The following is a 22,275-nucleotide window of genomic DNA, read 5'->3' on the forward strand; positions in this document are numbered from 1 at the left end:
GGGGCTTGCCCGGCGGAGCGCAGGCGGGGCCGGGGTCTGGGAGGCGCTGACCCCCAGACCCTTCCTTTCTTCCTGCTCTGAGATCACCTAAGCTGTAGCTGGGCCGCCATGACAGGCCCCACCGTGCCAGGAGGCCAGGGGCCATGGGGCTAGGTTTGCCCCAGTCCTTCCGCACGTGCCTGTCTTCCACTCCTGCAGCCCTAGACGGGGCGGGGGGAGAGGGGTGACTGAGGGAGCAGAGAGTACAGTCGGCGCAGCAAAGGAAACTACTGAGGTGTTTGAGAATTCTTAGTAAGGTATGGATAATCTTGAGGGTGTCTTGGGAATTAGAAAAAATGTTAATTTTCTTTTAATAAGAGCAGCCCTCGGTTTCTGAGTCTCCCCTCTGCCTTGTCCTAGTCCACCTTCGCGACAGCTTCACGAATTCGATGTTTACCCCCATTTTACAGGTAAGGAAAGTGGGGCTCAATAGCTTGTGCAACATAACGCTAAAAATCGGTGCAGTTAAGCTTCCAACTCAGAAGATCCCTTCTCAAAAACCCAGACTATGCGAAATGGTACAGTAGTGCCCCCTTCTGTGATTTAGCTTTCCTTCCTTTCAGTTACCTGTGGCCAACCTCCCTCTAGAATAGATGACCATCCTTTTGTGATAGAGTCAGAAAGTAGCTTCCTCTCAACGCTCATTCACCTCGCTTCATCTCGTCAGGTAGGCATTTTAACATCTCACATCATCACAGGAAGAAGGGTGAATACAGTACAATAAGATATTTTGAGAGAGGCTACATTTACATAACCTTTATTATAGTATATTGTTATAATCGTTCTATTTTATTATTAGTTATGATTGCTATTCTCTTACTGTGCCTAATTTATAAATTAAAATTTGTCATCAGTATGTATGTGTAGGAAAAAACATAGCATATACAGGGTATAATATATGCATATAATATGTATTATATAACATACATATATGTATATAATGTATAATACATAATATATATATTTATATTATAAATATAATACATTATATTACATACCTAATTAGTATAGGTGATTCATGGTGGTATTACCCATGGTTTCAGGTATCCACTGGAAGTCTTGAAACATATTTCTGACATTAAGGGTGGACTATTGTAATTACATTAGGCTCACCCTCTGAAATTCAGCAATCCTATTCTGAAATTCTGGGTGCTGCTCTATTTCTGTTCTTCCCGTAAATTCCACCATCCCAGTGCACTGTTGAGGATTTCCAAATGTTTTACACACTCTTTGTTCTTTGACCAAATTAGGTAACATCTGTCCCTGGCATTTGTTTCACCAGGTTTTCTTAACCTCCACAACCCCTGCCCAGGGAAAGGCAAACACTGCCTCCTGAAGAAGTGGGCAAAACCCTCTCCTCCATACACACACACACACACACACACACACACACACACACACCATAACACCAACCACTGCTAACAGCCAGGGATCACTAACTCCCAGCTTGTGAGGAAACCCGGAGTACTCTGTGGAGGCAGGAAATCTTTGAGTCGAAGAGCGTATGGAATCCAAGTTCTTCATTTTTCTGATGTCAAAATTAAGACCCAATAAAGAGCAGTATTGATATTAGTCACAGAAGTGAGTGTGGTCTCCAGGATATTATATACAATGCAATAGCCATGCAAGAACAAAATGTTAGTCTCCTGGGGGATAAAATTAATAATACTAATCATGACGAAAGCTAATACGTATTGATGCTATGTGCCAGGTAAAGCCCTAACTCACATCCAGTTCCCTCCTGAATATGGTCTGGATTCTATGTGTGGGTTTTAAAAGAGTTTCGTGTAAAAGAAACAGATATATTGAGGACATTCCAGCAAAATAAAAAAGAGGTTATGGGGGCACCTGGGTGGCTCAGTGGGTTAAGCATCCGACTTCAGCTCTGGTCATGATCTCACCGTTTGTGAGTTCAGATCAGGCTCTCATCTGCCAGCACAGAGCCCACTTTGGATCCTCTGTCTCCCTCTCTCTGCTCCTGTCTCACTCAGGCAGGTGCACGTGCTCTTTCTCAAAAATAAACCTGAAAAAAAATTTTTTTTAAAGAGGTTATGTATTTGAAGATAACTTGAACTAAATACATTTAGAAGGAGTACCTGGGTGGCTCAGTCAGTTAAGCGTTGGACTTTGGCTTGGGTCATGATCTCATGGTTAGTGGGCTCAAGCCCTGAGTTGGGCTCTGTGCTGACAGCTCAGAGTCTGGAACCTGCTTCAGATGCTGTGTCTCCTGGTCTCTCTCTGCCCCTCCCCCCACCCCGCACGCGCGCGCGCGCGCGCGCGCGCGCGCGTGTGTGCGCGCGTGCACGCGCTCGCTCTCTCAAAAATAAACTTTTTTTAAAAAAATTTTAATGTTTATTTATTTTTTAGAGAGATAAAGCACGCGGGCATGAGTGGGGGAGGGGCAGAGATCGAAGGAGACACAGAAGCTGAAGCAGGCTCCAGGCTCCAAGCTGTCAGCACAGAGCCGGACCAGGGGCTCAAACTCACAAACCGGGAAGTCGGACGCTCAACCGACTGAACCACCCAGGCGCCTCTAAATAAAGTTTTTAAAAACCCATAATTTTTTTTTCTTTTTTTTCTCCTTCTCCTCTGTCTCCTCCTCATTCACCTCCTCTTCCTTCTTCATCATCTTCATTATATTCATCCAAAACTCTTACAGGCAGCCATTTCTCCTCTAAAATGTAGTATACTTTGAGCATGTAACGGGAGGGTGAATCAGTGGTTGGAGTTTATTCCTGGAGTTTATTCCTGCCCTACTTCCAACAACTCTCTCTTTCTTTCTCTCTCTCTCTCTCTCTCTCTCTCTCTCACTCACACACACACACACACACACACACACACAAGCAAGCTGTCTTTTTTGTGAGAGAAAAGGTTAGGTGGAAACTTTATACCTTTGGAATCACTAGAAATACTATTTCCCAATAGTGTATCCTGCTCTACTTCCCAGTATGAATGTTTAACCTTAAGGAAGAGCGTTCATTTGTTGGAATGAGATCTCAATTGTGTCTCCCCTCTCTGGGCATTTTCTCATTTAGTGAAAATCTAGGGAGTATCCATTTGCAGGTTTTATGTGCCTTCTCTAATCCCCATGGCAAAAATTATAATACCTGCAGTCATTAGGGGCAAGAACAAAAAGAACAAGTCTCTGAGGAATGCGAACCTAAATAGTTGTGTCTCATAGGTTGGTATAAAATATTGAATTTACTCCTAGATACCTTGAGGCTCTGTACCAAGAAGTATTAGAATTAGCTCATTCACATTTTTGAAGCAAGCCAACAAAAGAACAAGTTTTTCTATCAAAGAGGTTTACAAAAAAAAATGATTCTAAATAAAGAACTGTGCAATATAAAAGCAGAAAACTATCAGACCTAGTACAGCCTGAGAGAATACAGAGGCATTTTTTTTAATCAAAAGGGAAGTTTAAAGAGGAGATTTTGCTTCCCATAACTGACAAATATTTCTGAAACAAGAGGCAGATATGTTGGTACCAAGATTTCTGAAACAGCAAAGCAGATACCTTGGTACCAAAAAGCAAACCCTCCCCTGAGTGGCTGCTGTCCTTTTTGACTTGAGCCTGTAAAATTGCAAAGGAAGCAGTTTGTCTCCTGGGCCCCTCCCTGACTGCGAGTCTTGTCTGTCCCTTTGCACCTCCCTTTCCTGTCTCTCCCTAAGGATCCTAGCCTTTCTACCCTTCAAGGAAAATGTGTCATCCTCGCTTTATTCTCTGCCTTATTCATCAAATCAAATTTCTGAGGCCTTTATGGTGGGAAAGATAACATACATACAGAAAAGAAGCTCAAAGACAAAATTGTATGATGACTGATCACAAGGCAAACACTAATGTCAGGTCATGAATTGCCTTGTCAGTTCTCTAAAAGCCCCTCCCTGCTATCAGATTTTCATGGTAATCAACTCCTAGTTTAACCGTAAGTATCCACCCCTAAGCACAATAAAGTAGGTTGTCTGTTTTTGACCTTTATATAAATGGAATCATATTGTATGACCCTTTCATGCTTGACTTGGTTCTCTTAAGGTATTATTCACAATGTTCTTTTTCAAGTAGCTGTGGCTCCTTCATTCTCCTGTGAAATTCTTCTATTTACATTCTTGCATGTAAATACCACAATTTATCCATTCCATACCTGATTCCATACTGATTAGCTTTGGACTATTTCCAGCTTTTGACTATTATTAATGCCGCTGCAATGGATCTTTTGTATCCATCTCTTGATGCACGTGTATGCATTTCAGGATGGTATATATGCTGGAGTGTCATTGTGAGGTCATGGTATGTGTATGTTCAGCTTTAGTAGATACTGACGGTTTCTTACATTAATTGTGCCAACTTCACCACCAGCAGCAATGCATAAATTTCCCCAGTTCTTCACATCCTTGAGGATTGGAATATGATTAGAATTTTCACAGTAGACATTCTAGTTGAGTATATAGCTGTAGGTCATGGTGGAATTTGACCTTTCTTGATGAATGATGAGGTTGAGTACTTTTTTCAGGTGATTATTTGCCATTTGGACATCCTCTGTTGATAAGTACCAATTCAAGTCTCCTGCCCATTTTTTTTAAGTTTTATTTATTTTATTTTATTTTTTTTATTTTGAGATAGAGAGAGAGAGAGAGAGTACACACACCAGGAAGGGGCAGAGAGAGAGGGAGGAGAGAATTTCAAGCAGCCTCCACACTGTCAGCACAGAGCCCAACTCGAGGCTCAATCTCATGAATCGTGAGATCATGACCTGAGCTGAAATCAAGAGTCAGATGTTTAACTGACCGAGCCAGCCATCCAGTGCCCCGCTCCTGCCCATTTTTATGTTGTTGTCTGTTTCTTATTCTTTTACAAAAGCTCTTCATATATTCTAGTTACCAGCTCTTTGTTACGTTTTGTAAGTGTATTCCTCCATTCTGTGTCTTATATCTTATACCTCTTAATGGTATCTTTTGACAAATTGAAGTTCTTAAGTATAATATAGCCAATTTTTATGATTATATGTTTATATCCTGTTAGAATTTTTCTGAGTATATTCCAGAAATTTATTGCTTTGCCTTTCACATTTAAATCTGTGATCCACCGAGACAGCTATTTTTATCCTAGGGTATGAAAGTGTGAAGGTGTAAAGATTGTTTTATTTTTTTCTGTATAAACAGGTAATTTTTACAGCTTCATTCATTGAAAGGATTATCCGGTCCTCACAAATTTCCAATGCCTCTTGTGTCATAATTTAATTGTCCACTTATCCATGGATCTTTTCTGGGCCCTCTCTTCTACTCCACTGATTTATTTGTCAATATTTATGCCAAAATCTCATTGCCTTAATTACTACAATTTACAAAACCTCTTAATTTTCAGGAAAGCAAGGAATTTTATTTTGCTTCTCAATTTATTAACTTTAGAATTATCTTTACAAGTTTTACAAAGAGCTACAGGGATTTTGATTGGATTGCAATAAATCTGTAAATTGGTTTAGAGAGAAATACTATTTTTATGAGACTAACATTCTCAAGCCATGAAATTTGTGTCTTTCCATTTGGTTATACCTTTAATTTGTTTCAATGATGTTTTGTTTTTCTGCATAGATACTTTGCACATACTGTTAGACATGTTCTTAGATATTTGATATTTTTACTAATTTGGATGCCTTTTTTAAATTTAATTTTCTATGATTTGTTGTGATGAGAAAAACAACTGATTTCTGTGTATTGATCTTTTTATCCATATAATTACTTTCATGCATTAGTTTTAAAAATTTAATTGAAAACAGTTTTAGGTTTTCAATATACATGACCATATATTATTTAATTATAATGACAATTTTATTTATGTCTTTCTAATTTTCATATCTTTTATGTCTTTTTCTAGCCTTACCACGTTGCTTAGGAATTTGAGTACAATGTTGAATATGAGTGGTGATAGCATAGATTTTAGTTTTACTCTTGATCTCAAAGGAGTAGATATTACATAAAATATTGTCATACTTTTGTCATAGATATCCTTTATCAGATAAAGGAGGAAGGCTCCTTCATATTTGTTTTTGCTAAAAAAATTTTTTGTCAAGAGTGGATATTGAATATTATGAAACAGCTTTTCTGCATCTACTGTATTGATGGTTTTCCTCCTTGGAATAGAACCTCCTTGGTTCTATTAATTATGTTGATTTTTTGGGGCGCCTGGGTGGCGCAGTCGGTTAAGCCTCCGACTTCAGCCAGGTCACGATCTCGCGGTCTGTGAGTTCGAGCCCCGCGTCGGGCTCTGGGCTGATGGCTCAGAGCCTGGAGCCTGTTTCCGATTCTGTGTCTCCCTCTCTCTCTGCCCCTCCCCCGTTCATGCTCTGTCTCTCTCTGTCCCAAAAATAAATAAACGTTGAAAAAAAAAATAAAAAAAAATTATGTTGATTTTTTAAATTATAAACTAAATTTACATTCATAGAATAAACCCTATTCATTCTTGCTTACATATTTTTGATGTTTGCTGATATTTTGTTTATGGTTTTTGCAACTATGTTCGTGAGTCAGGTTGGCCTGTACTTTTCTTTTCTCATGTTCTTATGAGGTGCTGGTATAGGGTTGTGATGACCTCAGAGATAGGAAATGCTTTTTGTTTTTCTTTCTTTATAAAGAGTGAATATAACATTGGTGTTATTTGTTCATTTATTATTGATATAATTTACTTGAAAGCCATGTGACCCTGTGGTTTCCTTTGTGGGAAAATTTTTAATAAATGACTCAACATCTTTAATATTTACAAGGCTATTCTGAATTCGTTTTACTTCTAGTGTTGATTTTGACAAGTAGTGTTTTCTATGAATCTATCTTGTTCATCTAAATTTTCAAATATTATAGCAGAAAATTGTTCATATTTTCCTTTTAACTTTCTAATACTTAAAAGATTTATTGTTTGGCCCTATTCCTTATTCCTAACATTGAATATTTGTGCCTTCTCTTTGTTTTTTCCTTGATTATATAGACTAGAATTTATCAATTTCAAAGCTTTTCAGGAATAATCTTATTGTTTGTGTTCTATAAAAAAACAATGTAGAATAAAAATAAGCAATATAAGCAATACAATTGTTTATTTCTATTTTTATCTTTCCTATGTTTGTCCTACTTTCTTTGGTTTTATTGGCTGTTCTTGTTTTTTTCTCTAAATTTTTGACATTGATGTGTATAGCTCATTGATGTTTAGCTTTTCATATTTTTTATATTCACATTTAAAGACATATTTCCTTCTAGGTATGCCATAGTTGTATCTCTGAAACTTTACTCAGCTATATTTTCATTATTATTCAGTTCAAAATGTTTATATTTCCATTGTGGTAGAGATTTTTCTAGATATCTTTTTATTTTGTTTTTTTTTTTTTCTAATATAGTTTAATTACCTTGTCACAGAATATACTCTATACAATTTCAATCCTTTGAAATTTGTTGAAACTTGCTTTATGGCCCAGCATATGGTCAATATTTTGTGTATGATTGAGAAGGTGTTTTCTGCAGTTCTTGGATTTGTGTGTGTGTGTGTGTGTGTGTGTGTGTGTGTGTGTGTGTATACGTTATATATATGTGTTATATATATATAACATATATATGTGTGTTATATATATGTATATATATACACATGTATATATACATATATATCACATATATATGTATATATATGTGTGTTATATATAACACATATATATAACATGTCAGCTCAAACATGTCAGCCATGTTGTTTAGATTCTCTGTTTTTGTACTGATTTTTTATTTGTTTGTTCTGTCCTTTTCTGAGAGATATTATACTACAATTTCCCAATTCTGATTGTGAATTTTTAAATTTATTTTTACTCTGTACGTACTATTGTTGCTATGTTTTAAGTCTGTATTTTTAGAAGTTAGTTTTCATATGTTATTTTGCAAATTTAGAATGATTAGACCTTCTTGGTAAATCAAAGCAATTAATATTTTGAGATGGCCTCCTTCACCTCTAGTAACTTTTCTGCCTTCAAGTCTTCATCTGATGTTAATACAGTTTGGCTGATGCTTTATGGTACACCGTTTTCCCATACTTTGTGTCAACATTTTTTTAACTTCCATGTTTTAAAAGTGTCTTTTGTAAATAACGTATGATTAGGACTTTTTGTTCATTTGGTTTTTATCCAATCACATGGTCATTGCTCTTAATTGAAACATTTAAACATTTTGAGTTAAATCCCTATCCCATTGAGTGCTAGCTCCTTATCTAACCATTTCTGTGCCCCTTTACCCCTGTTAACTTATCTTGTTTTAGACTATTGCATATTAGTTCATCTTTTCCCCTCTGTTTCTCCATCCCATCAGATCCACTTCCATCCATTTCCACCTGCCCTGGGCTGTAGGAAGGTCAGTTTTATGGAAGACTTAAAGGTGCTTCCTTTCTTTCTGACTTCTGGTTGGTTTTGTTCAATGGAAGGCACCAGCAGGAGATTTGTTCTCTTTTTTCCTTATCTACCAAGTTGCACAGTTGCTCTCCTGCATGCAGTCTACTGCTTTTGAAGGTGTTACCTGACCCTCTTCACAGGATCATATGGAAATTTCAGTCTGGGAGAACTGTGCAAATGCTGATACTCTGGCTACTGCTACTGTTGTGAGTAACAAACTGTCCTTTGTCTCTGACCCAGGAATTTTGTGCCTTCAGCCAACATCCTTGAAACTACAGTAGAATAATTTTTCAGCTTGCAAGTTGGTCAAGTAAAGTCTCAGACTCTTCACAGTTCTTGACACAATGGGGTTCTGTGCTATCTCCTTTTGTTGTATTTTGTTTTGTTTAAACTTGTTCACATCTTTATAAGGTGCTCCTTCTATTAAACTCGCTTCAAATTACCCAGCTTGAGTATACTGTTTCCTGCTTTATTAAGTTGGAAGTAATGTACATTTTTGATATTCTTTTAGTGATTGTATCAGAGGTTACAACATATATCCTTCATTTACCAAAATATATTTATTTCATTTTGTAATCTTTCCAGACAATGTAAGGATCTTAGAACAATTTATCTCTATTTACCCTCCTCTCAACTTTTATGCCACTGTTTTGTATACAAATCTCTGCCTGTATTCATCTGCTTTGTGTCTCCATAGGGCATCATTAACATTATTTGACACAGTCAATACTCATATGTTTTTACTCATATATTTACCTTATTGTTGGGTCTGCATTCTATCTGAAATCATCAAACTATAACCTACAATTTCTTCTACTGATGAGTCCGTTGATGATTATCTGTTTTGTTTGTCTGAAAATGTTTTTACTTCACCTTCACTTTTCTACATATAACAACTATGTTGGAATACAGTTCATATACCATATAATTTACCACTTCAAAGTACAATTCAATGCCTTTTAATATATACAAAGATCTGTGCAACCAACATTACAGTCAAGTTGAGAACGTTTTTATCAACCCCAAAAAGAAACCCATACCCATTAGCAGTCACTCTGCATTTTACCCATGCATCCCAGGGAATCACTATTCTACTTTTTGTCTCTATAGATTTTTTACTCTGAACATTTCATATAAAAGGAATCATACCATATGTGGTCTTTTATGACTGGCTTCATTCACTTAGCATAAGTTTTCAGGGTTCATACATGTGGGAACAAGTATCAGTACTCCATTCCTTTTTAATTGAGGAATAATGTTCTATCATATGTAGGTACATTTTATTTATCCATTAATCAGTTGATTGATATTTGGATTTTTTCACTTTTTGACTATTGTGAATAGTGCCACAATGAATATTTGTGTACAAGTTTTTGTGTGGATGAATGTTTTCATTTCTCTTTGTAACTGCAGAGCCATATGATAACTCCATGTGTAGTCACTTGAGGAACTGCCAGAATATTTTCCAAACTGTCTGTACCACTTTACTTTCATACCAAGAATGTACAAGGGTTCCATTTTTTTTCCCCCATTCTAACACTTGTTAATCATCAGTCTTTTCAGTATAGCCATTCCAATGGGCACCACATAAAGCTCATTATGGTTTGGGATTTGCATTTCCCAGAGGGCTAACAATGTTGAACATCCTTTCATGTGCCTACTACCTATTTGTATATCTTCATTGGTGATATGCCTATTCAGATCCTTTCCCCACTTTTGAATTGAATTATTCGTCTTTTTATTATCCAGTTATAAACAAATTTTACATATTCTGCATACAAGTTTGTTATATTTATGATTTGCAAGTATTTTCTTCCATTTTGTGACTTTTCACTTTTTTGATGATGTCTTTGAATCACGAAGTTTTTAATTTTGTTCATTTTTTTCTTGTGATACATGTGCTTTTGGTGTCATATCTAAGGAGACCAAGGTCACAAAGATGTATTCTTACATTTTCTTCTAAGAGTTATAGAGTTCTTGCCTTTATATTTAAGTCTATAATACATGTTACATATGACATGAGAAAGGAGTCCAACTTTATGATTTTACATTAGTATATCCAGTTGTTTCCAGCATTATTTATTGAAAAGACTATTTTTTTTCCTTGAACTGTCTTGGGATTTCTGTCAAAAATTAATTGATCATGAATATGAGGGCTTATTTCTGGACTTTTAGTTCTATTTCATTGTTCTACAAGTTTTTCTTATGCCACTACTACACGGTTTTCATTATTGTAGATTTGTAGTAAGTTTTGAAATTGAGAATTGTAAGTCCTCCAAACTTGTTCTTTTTCTTAAAGATTTTTTAAGCTATTCTGTGTCCCTTGAATTTCCTCTTGAATTTTAAAATCAGCTTGTCAGTTTCTACAAAGGAGACAGCTGAGGTCTTCATAGGGATTGCACTGAATCTCTGGTTCAATTTGGGGAGTATTATCTTCATAAAAAATAATATTAAGTCTTTCAGTCCATGAACGTGAGCTATCTTTCCATTTGTTTAGGTCTTCTTTGGTTTCTTACAACCATGTTTTATAGTTTTCCAATTATAAATGCTATATGACTTTTCTTGAATTTATTACTCAGCACTTTGTCTTTTTGTTGCTAAATGTAAATGGAATTATTTTCTTCATTTCATTTTTGGATTTTTCATTCCTAGTTTTTATAAATTAATTTATATAAATTAATTTTTGTATATTGATCTGGTATCCTGCAACCTCGTGAAACTCATTTATTAGTTCTAATAGTTTTGGGGTGTTTTCGTTGTTGTTCTTAGTGGGTTCCTTAGGATTTTCTGTATATAAGTTCATGTCATTTGCAAATACAGATAGCTTTAGTTCTTCATTTCCAATCTGAGTACCTTTTATTTTGTCTTTCTTCCTCTTGCCTCTCTTTTCTTTTCTTTCATTTTTTCTTCCTCTTCCTCTTCCTTTCCTTTTCATTCCTCTTCTTCTTCCTCTTCTTCTTCTTCTGTTTTTTCTTTTATTTAATTGTCCTGACTAGAACTTCTAGTATAATGTTGAATAGAAGTAGTGAGGACAAATATACTTGTCTTATCATCTTAAGTGGGAAATGTTCAGTCTTTTAGCCTTAAGTATGATGTTAGCTGTCGGTTGTCATAAGTGCCTTTTATCACTTGAAAAAGTTCACTTCCAGTCCTAGTCTTTGAGTGTTTTTATTATGAAGAAGCATAGGATTTGTTTAATATTCTTTTCTGCTCACCTTCCTATTTAAAGTATGTCATGTTGGCTATAGAATTCTTGGTTGGCCTACTTTCTTACAGCACTTTGAATGTATCCTTCCATTGCTCCAGCTTAATTATTTATATTGAGAAATCAACTCAGTTGAATTGTCAGTTATTTTAAAAGTAATGTGACTTCTATCCACCCTCCCCATTACTCTTAAGATTTTCTTTTATTCTTGGTTTTCAGCAATTTCACTGTGATGTACTTAGACAAGGATTTTTTTTTTTATTTATTTCTCTTGCAATTTGTAAGTGGTCTTGAATTTGTGACATAATATTTTTTGTCAATTTGGAAATGTTTCCAGACATTCTCTCTTTAAAAAGTGCTTCTTCCCCTTTCTTGCTTTTCTCCCTTTCTGGTATTATAATTGTACATATCTTAGACCTTATCATTGTGCTGTCTTGATCTTTTATGTATTACCAACATTTTTATTTCCCTGTACTTTATTCTAAGTATTTTTTTTCCTGACAGCTGAGTCCAAGATATTAATGAACTCACCCATTCATACATAATTTTGGTTATTCTATTTTTAGTGTCTAAATACCCAATGAAATTCTCAATCTTGTCTTTTATCTCCTTGAAAATAATAGGTGTTATTTCGAATATGTGTTTGATAATGCCAATATTTGAAGCCCCTGTGTTTCCCTATTGTGCGCTGTTTCTGTTATATTTTATTCATGCCTTATTGTCTCTTTGTGCACCTGGTTATTTACTTGTATTGCTTTCCTGACATTGATTTGCACAAGAACTTGTAGAAATAATTGAAGGCCTGGAATGATGCTAGTAGCTTCCTTTAGAAAGAATTATATTTGCTTCTTCCTGGATGCTGAAAGAACTAGCATTCTGGAGTTACCTCATCTGGAGATGACTCAAAGCTGAGCTCTAGGTCTCCTAAAGACTTACCTACTGTGATTCTCTATCACTGCTATAGTACATCTTCTTGGTGACTCATCCCATATCAAAGGGTGTTAACCAAGACTCCTTTCTCCACTTCTATAGTGCCCTATTGTCTTAGCCCTCGAGAGAGCATAAAAAGTTGCTCAGCCTTTCCCCTATCCTCTACAATTGCTTCATTTGATGAAGCATCTTTATCAGTTCTTAGCCTATTAAAATAGGACTTTTGTAGCCACACACACATCCCCACTTAATGCTAGCTATACTAGCAAAGCAGTTCATAAATTGTGGGAAAGTCTTCATTATCTATCTGAGTTAAAAGCCACACAGTTTTTCAGTTTTTCTTTTAGAAAAGAAAGTCTACCCCTGGGTGTAAGTTCTTTTAAGATAGAGGGTGCTACTATGGCCAGCTAGTGCTGGACTTATTTCATAGGAAGACAATCTGTTGGAGACCCCATCATCTTCTGGTAAGTGGCCTTCTGCCACAAGTGGCTATTTTAAATAATCTTTGTACCTAATTAAAAATGAAGTTTCTAAGAACAATAACTGAGTTGACATGGAAAGCTACCTGTACTTCTTATGAACTTATTCATTCATCTCCTACCACAGCCTTCAGATGTTCAACCTGATTTATGTAAAAATTTTGGCATGCTTATAAGTGCCTATAATGTCCCAATTAAGTCCCATTACTAAAAATGTTTCAGCAAATTTGTGATATGCCTGCCTGTGTTGCTCTTGCTTTGCGGGAAGAAATTTGGAGCTCCAAAACTATCAGTCTGACACTTTTATGAGCCACATTCAGTATAATATCATTTTTTTTTTTTTCAAAATGGAAAAGAAAACCACAACAGTTCTCCAGGGAGCATACTTTATTCTCCAGGGTTGGAAGCATGACTTTTAGTGAATGCCTATCAGCACACCTGTGCATGTCTGTCTTTATTAAATCAAAAATGTGTACTCTCTAAGACTTCTGAGCTCCAGATGGCTCACAGAGATTCTGCCACCAATTTTTTAAATGCAAGTGTAAAGTGCAGCTATTTTATATTTCAATGTTTATTACTTTCAGTGGCTGGGTATAGTTCCTTTCTCATTGTTATTATTTTTTAAATGTAAACAAATTAGATGTCTCTAGTTTAAACATCAGTGTCAGTAAAGGCAAAGACTAGCCTTTGAAGGAATGTCTTAAATGAGCATCAGGATTAGATGAAAGAAAGAAAGAAAGAAAGAAAGGGAAAGAAAAGAAGGAATGGAGAAAAAGGAGAAAGGGAGGAGGGAAAGAAGAAAGGGAGGGGCAACATAAAATATAAATGAAAATTGGGGCCCCTGGGTGGCTCAGTCGGTTGAGCATCCGACTTCGGCTCAGGTCATGATCTCGCAGTTCGTGAGTTCAAGCCCCGCAACAGGCTCTGCGCTGACAGCTCAGAGCCTGGAGCCTGCTTCAGATTCTGTGTCCCCCTCTCTCTCCGTCCCACCCCTGCTTGTGCTCTGTCTCTCTCTGTCTTTCAAAAATGAATAAACATTTTAAAAATTAAAAAATATATATGTATATATGTATACACATATATGTATATACATATGTATATAACATATGTATGTATGTATATACATACACACACACACACACACATATATATATATATATATATATATATATATATATATATGAAAATTTACTTAAGGAACATTCTTCAGGAGTTGAAATCTCAGGTAATGATTTTTAAAGCAGCAAGACACTATAGATTTTGGCCTAACGAAATCTGATTGTAAGGAAATGCTGATATATCCTTAATTTCCTAAAGATTCTCTTTTTGCTCACGGTCCTAAGGAACTTGGATTTTCCAAGAAAATTTGAATATACCTGCAAAATTCAAATGCTTGTGTAAGAAAGCTCAGTATCCTATTATATATAGTCCATTTACAATATTCTGCATTCTGTGTGCAAATTCTTCCTTTGGTTTTAGTTTACATTCCTTTCCTTATTCTCAGCATTGGCTTTGACTTCTTTTTGTATATTTTGGTTGTTTCTGTTATTTTTCATGTTATCTTTCTGTGTGTGTGCAGGCCACATCAGATGTTTTTGGAATGAACCTAGTGATGGAGAGATGAATGTATAATAATAACAGTTAACAGCTTATAATGATTACTATGTACTGTATACTTTTGTGAAGGGCTAAATGACCTGCAAACTGGGTATGGACAAAGCCAGGGAAACATTATTTTATTAAGGCCATTTTGATTCTTGTGCCTAGCCACTATGTCATAGGGATCTCTCTTTTCTTGGGCACTCAAATACCAAAGGAAAGGAGGAAGCTAGAGATAAGATTTCAACCTCTCTTCCAATGCTAACCTAGTACCACGTAGGTCTCATGCCATCTAAGGCCTGCTTCACATTTTCTCTTCTAATGCCCAGATGTTTCTCTCATAAGAGGGTTTACCCAATGTGTAGATGATGCCTGGATAGTACGCCCTTTCTTTAAGGATAAGATGGGTCATTTGTTCCTTTCTTAAGCATTGATGTAGAATGTATTGTCTAATGGGGATGGCTTTCTAATAGTATGCCAAACCAGGTCTTGTCTAAGCCTGCCAAGAAATTTAGGTAATAGATTAGCAAGCACATGGTTTTACAGGAGTACAACTGACAACTTAGAAAGAGGTGTGAGAATAGTGACATTTCTTTTGGTTTGATACTGAAATCTAGTTTTTGTCTGTGAGCTGCCACCTAATGACAGATACTCAGTTGAGTTCATTCTTTCTTATCTACTGATTTATCTTTGACACATGAGGATTCATAAGTCTTGCTCAAAATTTAGGTCATTATTCTATCCTTTTCTCTCATCATTACCCCCAGCCTCACAATGCCTTGTGCAGAGATCTGTAGCAAGCATTTCCATCCCTACCTTTAAGATCCATAAGAATATTTCAGAACCTTGTCTGCAAATTCTTTAGGAAGCTGAGGAAAATGGGAGAGAAGTATCATTCTGGGGTCTCTCTTGGACTTGATATCCCAAGTGCCATCTCTCCAGACACATGTATGAAGAAAGAAAGTCTGTCTTCCTGTTTGAGAGGTTGTCCCATCTGGCTATCAGAGCCCAAGACCATCAAATATTTGAGTCTTTTCCCCTTCTCATTCTGATTCCATGCAGCTACCTGGTTAGACCATGTCAAGTAGTCAGTTTGTTTGGCAGTTTCATTTTCAGTATAAATAAGAAATTGTTATACTGATTTTATATGTCAGTGTTAAGGTTATTTTTAGCAAGAGTCATATTTACTAATCCGATCAATTTCAAGTCATTTCTCCAAAGTAGAAGACTAGACTCTGGACTGAGGTGAAGACTCTAGGACTGTTAGCTCCATGAAGGCAGGGACTGTATTTATCTTGTCCATCACCCTCTATTTTAAAGTGCCTGGCCCTTAGTTGGCATTTAATATATCTGAATGAGCGAAGTCTACCTTCTTAGGCTACTGAGAAGTAACTACCCAATTGGCTTCGCTCTTGGTGGCATCAATCATATCACACAAGATTTCTTTTGAACTGCTTAGTAAGCTGTAGTACTGTTATTTTATAGAAGTTAAAACCAAGAATTAAAGTAGTTAAATAAGTTTCCTATTATCACAAAGCTCAAGAATGACTTTGGAACCTTGATGTAGAGAGGTTCAAAGCCCATACCCTTTCTATTACATCATGGAGCTCATAGGAATAAATCAAGCTAAATAAATCAGAGATCACAGCTAAGCTGGAGCTATTGGGTAAAGCTTCTTGGAAAAGATTTAATTTGAACCAGGATTTAAAGGTTATTCAGTACTCCAGCCTAGAGACAGGATACATAATACCAGCAAAGGTAAAGGAGCAAGGTATTGCATGTTATACTCAAGAAAAATTAATAAAATTCAACTTTAGTGTATAAGCTATAAGTTATAAGATGATGGGCAATTGATCTGTAAAAGTGTGACACATCATTAAATTCTGAAATATCAGATGAAGGAATTTGAACATCCTGAAAGTAGTCAGAAGCAAACAAAGGTTTGTTTGTTTTAATTTATTTATTCATTCATTCATTCATTCATTCATTCATAATTTTTGAAAGAGAGAGAGACAGAATGTGAGCAGGGGAGGGGGAGAAGCAGAGTGAGAGAGGGAGGTACAGAATCCAAGGTAGGCTTCAGGCTCTGGGCTGTAGGCCCAGAGCCCGATGCGGGGCTCGAACTCACAAGCTGTGAGATCATGACCTGAGACGAAGTTGGTCACCCAACAGACTGAGCCACCCAGGAGCCCCACAAACAAAGGTTTTTAAAGAAGATATGGAACATGATTAAAGCCATGCTTTAGAATGATGGATGATTCAAGTTGACATATTCCTCAACTGGAAGTGAGGAGACTAGTTAAGATGTTATTAAAAGTAATGCATGCAATGATAGTGGGGGATGGGACAGTAAGAGGGGAGACAGGATTCAAAAAGCTGAGTCTCAAGACAACATAGGTAGGGAAATTGAGTGAACATTAACAGAAACAGAGGAGTTAAACTGACGATGTAGAAAGACCGTGTGTTTGGTTTTGGAGATACTACGTTTGCATAGCTTGTAGTATATCCAGATATAAGTGCACAGCAGAAAGCTGGAATGTGAGCCTGCTTGGAAAGTCTCGGCCAGGGTCAACTATTTGGGATTCTTCCACAGAGAGGCAATAATTGAAATCATAGGGTAGATGAGATTATCAGAGGCAAGGTTATGAAAAGTAAAGAGTAAAGACTTGAACTAACCTCAGTCAGGAACATTTCGGGTGCAGAAGGAGGAAGAAGAAGCCTCAAAGTAGACAGAGAAGGCGCGGTCAAAGAGGTAAGTAGTTATTACTTCCCTCAGGGGGTTATTTCTGCTGGTTTCAAGACTGAGAACTACTGTCTTAGTTTAATGATAGAAAATGATGAAAATAGCTAGGAGGAAGTAAGCTGGTAAATATGGATTAGGCCAAGGCAAATTTGATGAGCTGAATAGAATTTTTTTGTGGCCATTTACTGAAAAAAATTCTTTTACAATGCTACTTAAAACTGCCTTATTTTCCCAAATTTTCTCCCACTATTTTGAATGAAAGTAATAGGCAATACTAATGGATAATGGATTCATAGTAAATTCTTAAAACATTCAGGAATATTCTTCTAAGCCAAGTTTTGATTCAAATGTGAGATGAATTACTAGCAATTGATGTTATAGCAGACTTTGAAATGAAAATAGTCAATTAAATGACTTTATCTCAGCTATTAATGTACTCTTTTTCTAATATTTGTCTCTGAAATGCTAATCCCTCTTTGCCCTCTGGTTTCCTATCTACAGTAAGTTAGATAATGTCATTTTCCTTTTTAAAATTTCCAGTTTGACATAAGTAACATTTGTTTCTTTGTCCTTTCATAATGCTAAAGCCACAGAAATGCTATTCTATCTTCAGATATTTTTGGCTGCTAAACACACAACATATTTCTACCGTTTCAGTATGCAATACTCTTATAGAAGCAAACAAAAAAGTAAAAAAAAAATAACTTTATTGTTCAAGATCAAAACGTGTTTGCTCAGTCTTAAGAATGTGCATATTTCATAGCTTTCTGAATGTATTTTGCTAATTTAGCCTTGTTCTTTTTGAATAATAAAAGCTTTGGCAAATTGCTTTTTAATTGCAGAAAGAATTTTTATTCTTTTTAATTAATCTCTATTAGTAATTTCAACTGATATGAGAAACCCTGAGAAGAATCTGTATAAATGCATAGACTATTTAGAAGTTGTAATCTCTGTGTTTGTTTGTTGTTATTTCTAAAGAGCATTTTGATTGGCAGAAAATAAGAAATCTATGTCATGATAAATATGTTAGGAGAAGACAACTAGAATAAAATTTAAAAAAAAAGAAAAGAAAAGAAAAAGAAATACCCAATGGCAATTTAACAGAGTGGTCTCCAGAGTCTAATAATCCATATTGCAAGGTGAAAACATCAAGCCTCCTATTTGTAATTATTTCTCACCTAACAAATAGAAAAGAGGTTAAGCTGTACTAATCTTTCATATAGATATTTACACAGGGATGCATGGATCATACACTTTGTGGAAGGTATACCAAGAGTACATTGTATCAGTTAAAGCTCTTTGGGAATTCCTCCATCACTGTTGGAGTCCCTGTCAGTATTTTGCTATGTATTGCAATTTCCTTATTCCATTAAGTGAACTTTAAAATTTATTATTTTAAAGATTATAACCTTTAAATGCTTAATGAGGAAGATAATGAGCACGAAATCGTTTTGTCATACAAAGAAGTTCACTGGTTGTCTTGTTGAGGCACTCGAAATGGTTGTTGAATTAAAAGGTGGATTACATGTTTTTTCATTTACAAATTAGATGAGTGCTCCAAATTTGCTAAACTTTACTGCAGTGATAGGTGGGCCTCAACAGAATGCTACCTTGTAGATACTGTTTGAAAAAAGGAATGTTTTAATTCATCCCATCAAGATAAAGTCGATGTTTTAATAATGAGTGATTCACTGTGTCTCATTAATATAGCAAAAGCATTTTAAAAATAAATCTTCAGAGATGTTTCCATTGTGATTTTGCCACATTTTAACAGCAGATGTAAATATGGCTTCTATAAATACTCTCAAAACTGCTTCTTAATTAAAAAAAAAAAATAACATTTTATAATCTGTTAAAAAAAAAATCTCCTAAATGATGATTTCAGTGTATCTTGAACACATTGCTAAAAAAAAGTATGACAATGCAACAACTTCTGATGAGGTTTCGAAAACAAATCATTGGTACCCAAGAAAGTACCCAGTTGCCAAATTTCAACAGAATGTTTGCATAATTGGCAGATGAGACTGAAAAACAAGGATCAGAGTTTCCTAAGTGTTTCCCTTGATGTACTCATTCCATTGGAATATACAGATTTTTTTGTGGTATCTTTTTCACCTATGTTAGTCCTTAAAACCAGGTTTAAAAAAGCTGAAACTTGGGGCACCTGGGTGGCTCAGTCCGTTGAGAATCCACATCTTGATTTCAGCTCAGGGCATGATCCCAGGGTCATGGGATAGAGCCTTGTGTCAGAGTCCTTGCTGAGCCTGGAGCCTGCTTAGGATTCTCTCTCCTTCTGCCCCTCTCTGTTACTAGTGTTCTCTCTCTCTCTCTAAAATAAAATAAAATTAATTAATTAATTAATTTAAAAGCTGAAGTTTTGACTCTCAGATCACTAAATGTAAAAATAAGAATTTCACAGAAATTAAGCATAGTCCCTTATATTGTTTTCACTAAAAACAATTATCAATAACTTTAAGAACAAACATTAAAAAAAACATATATCATCAATAACTTTAAAAATTATTTGATCATGATTTCATCTCCAGTCCAGCCCTTAATCTATCCATTTATATAACTATGTATATGTTGCATTTCATACAATAGTACATTAGTAGATACATACATATTTTATAAATTAATATATATCTATGGGATACACAAGATCTTTTCACTATTAGGGGTTTACTATTCAAATAGTTTAGAGTTCACTAAATCAATAAGCTAGAATGAACAAAATAAAATGTTTTTCCATCAGAGTAATAATTATATTGAAGATTAAAGAGTACCTTAGTATCTATTACCATGTAAGTTATCAGTGAGAGCCATGTTATTACCTTCATGAGCCCTACACACGTTGTCTTCATGGGCCTCTTCTTCCATAAAAAATACTTAAAATTTTATCACTGTGTTGGTATAAAGATGAATATATTATCATTATGTATTTTCTCTAACCTAAAAGTTTATTTTTTTCTTTTGATTTTAAGATAAACTAACACATTTTTATGAGCCCCTAAAAGTATGAATGGCCCTAGGTACTGTGCCACATTGATAAGTTGGCTCCGGCACCAACTCCGTAAGAGAGGAAATAGAGCTTCTCATATTTAAATTTTAGTTTCATACCTCGTACGCTCTTAGTTGCAAAATAGCCTTTTTGAGGAAGGGCTAATGTGCCACGTGGTATGTATTTCCTCCAAATAATCCCTCGAAGACTTCAAGTCTCCCTGCGTGACGATGGTGGATTCCTCAGAATGGCAGTTGGAATGAGAGAAAGGACAGAACGTGGGCCTGAAGCTGTAACCTAGGGGCAGGCTGACGATGGAGGCAGAATATGTGCAGAACCGCCAGAACTGGTACGGCAGGAAGGGAGGGGGCCAGTGTTCAGCCAGATTCAACTCTGAACCCCTTCCCTTGACCTACAGGTCTGATCCACCCAATCTTTCCTGTCTCATCATATCCCACGTTGCTTCTTTGTCATGCTTCCATCATGCTGGCCTTCCTGCCGTCCTCAAACACAAACATACTAGCTCACTCCAGCCTCGGGGTTTCTCCTGGAACATTCTTTCCTACGTTAGGGTAAAGCTACTCCCTTGTGTCATTTAGGCCTCTGCTGCATATCATCACCCCAGACAATCTTTTCTGACCACCCCTTTCCCTACTACTCTGTTACATCATTCTACTGTTTTTTTTTTTTTTTTCATTGTACTTACCACTGTCTGAATCTGTCTTGATCATTTATTCATTTGTTTATTGTCGACTACCCCAAATGAAATAAAAGAGGACAAGTCTGTCTGGATCACCTGTAGCCCATCAGTGCCTAAAACAATGCCTAGCCTTCAAGAAATACATATGGAGTGAATAAGCTGAGCTCAATGTAACAGCTATCTCAATCCCTCCCTCTACTTCCATTCAAGCAGCTCAGTTCATGGCACTGCCTACGGTGTGACCTTTCCTTTTTAGGAATGCCACCGTTTTAGAAATGCAACACTTAGTTTAACATAATGTATCTGAAAATTACAATCATAACAGTTACAGGATAGCATAGTGCACAACGAGGCAGCTGAAAAAAGCCTCCTCAAACACCTTAAATACTTGTATTTACTGGTGCTAATGTAATTCACATGAGTAGGTTATCACACAATTATTAGCTGCCTGAAACTCCCTGTTGTTACATAAAATATCTTGTACTGTGTCTATCACTTAGGTGACAGTTTGGGTGAAATGGATAATACAGACAGTGTACCCAGTGATCATGGGTGCCTCTACTTCTCACAGTGGAGGCAATAGCAGAGAATGCAATGCCTCATGTTTAAGTGAACAGCATCATCTTTGAGCATCTTTCTCCAGCCATCTAGAGTTATTCCCAAGTAGGGAAGTTTTTAAGGGTTTCATTCTGCATGGGACAGTTGAGGTAAGCCTACTGCCAAATGGTCACTAACTGGTAATCCTCATTTTTAAAATTAAACTACAGAAGATGATTTTTGAGTCCCCCACCTCCCTTCCCCAAATACCAATTTTTACTTCAGTCATGAGTCCTCCTTCTGGAATCTCTTCAATTTTCTGTTCTTCCTTATCAGACTGCATTACCCATCTATCCCCACACACACTCACAAACCAGTCAACCAGGCGGTATTTATTTACTGCTGATGGTGTGCTCAGTACTGTGTCAGAGCTATAGACATATGGTAGTGAAGTGTAAAAAAGTCATTGCTGCCCTTGGACAACTTATATGGTCCAGATAAGAGACAAAATTACTAGGCATAAAAAAGCATCGATGGATGTTAGCTAGACTTATTGTGGTGATCATTTCACAATACATACATATATTGGATCATTATGTAGTACACCTGAAACTAATATAATGTTACATGTCAG

The sequence above is a fragment of the Leopardus geoffroyi genome, chromosome C1 (assembly GCF_018350155.1).
Source record: "Leopardus geoffroyi isolate Oge1 chromosome C1, O.geoffroyi_Oge1_pat1.0, whole genome shotgun sequence".
In the NCBI taxonomy this organism is placed as follows: domain Eukaryota; kingdom Metazoa; phylum Chordata; class Mammalia; order Carnivora; family Felidae; genus Leopardus; species Leopardus geoffroyi.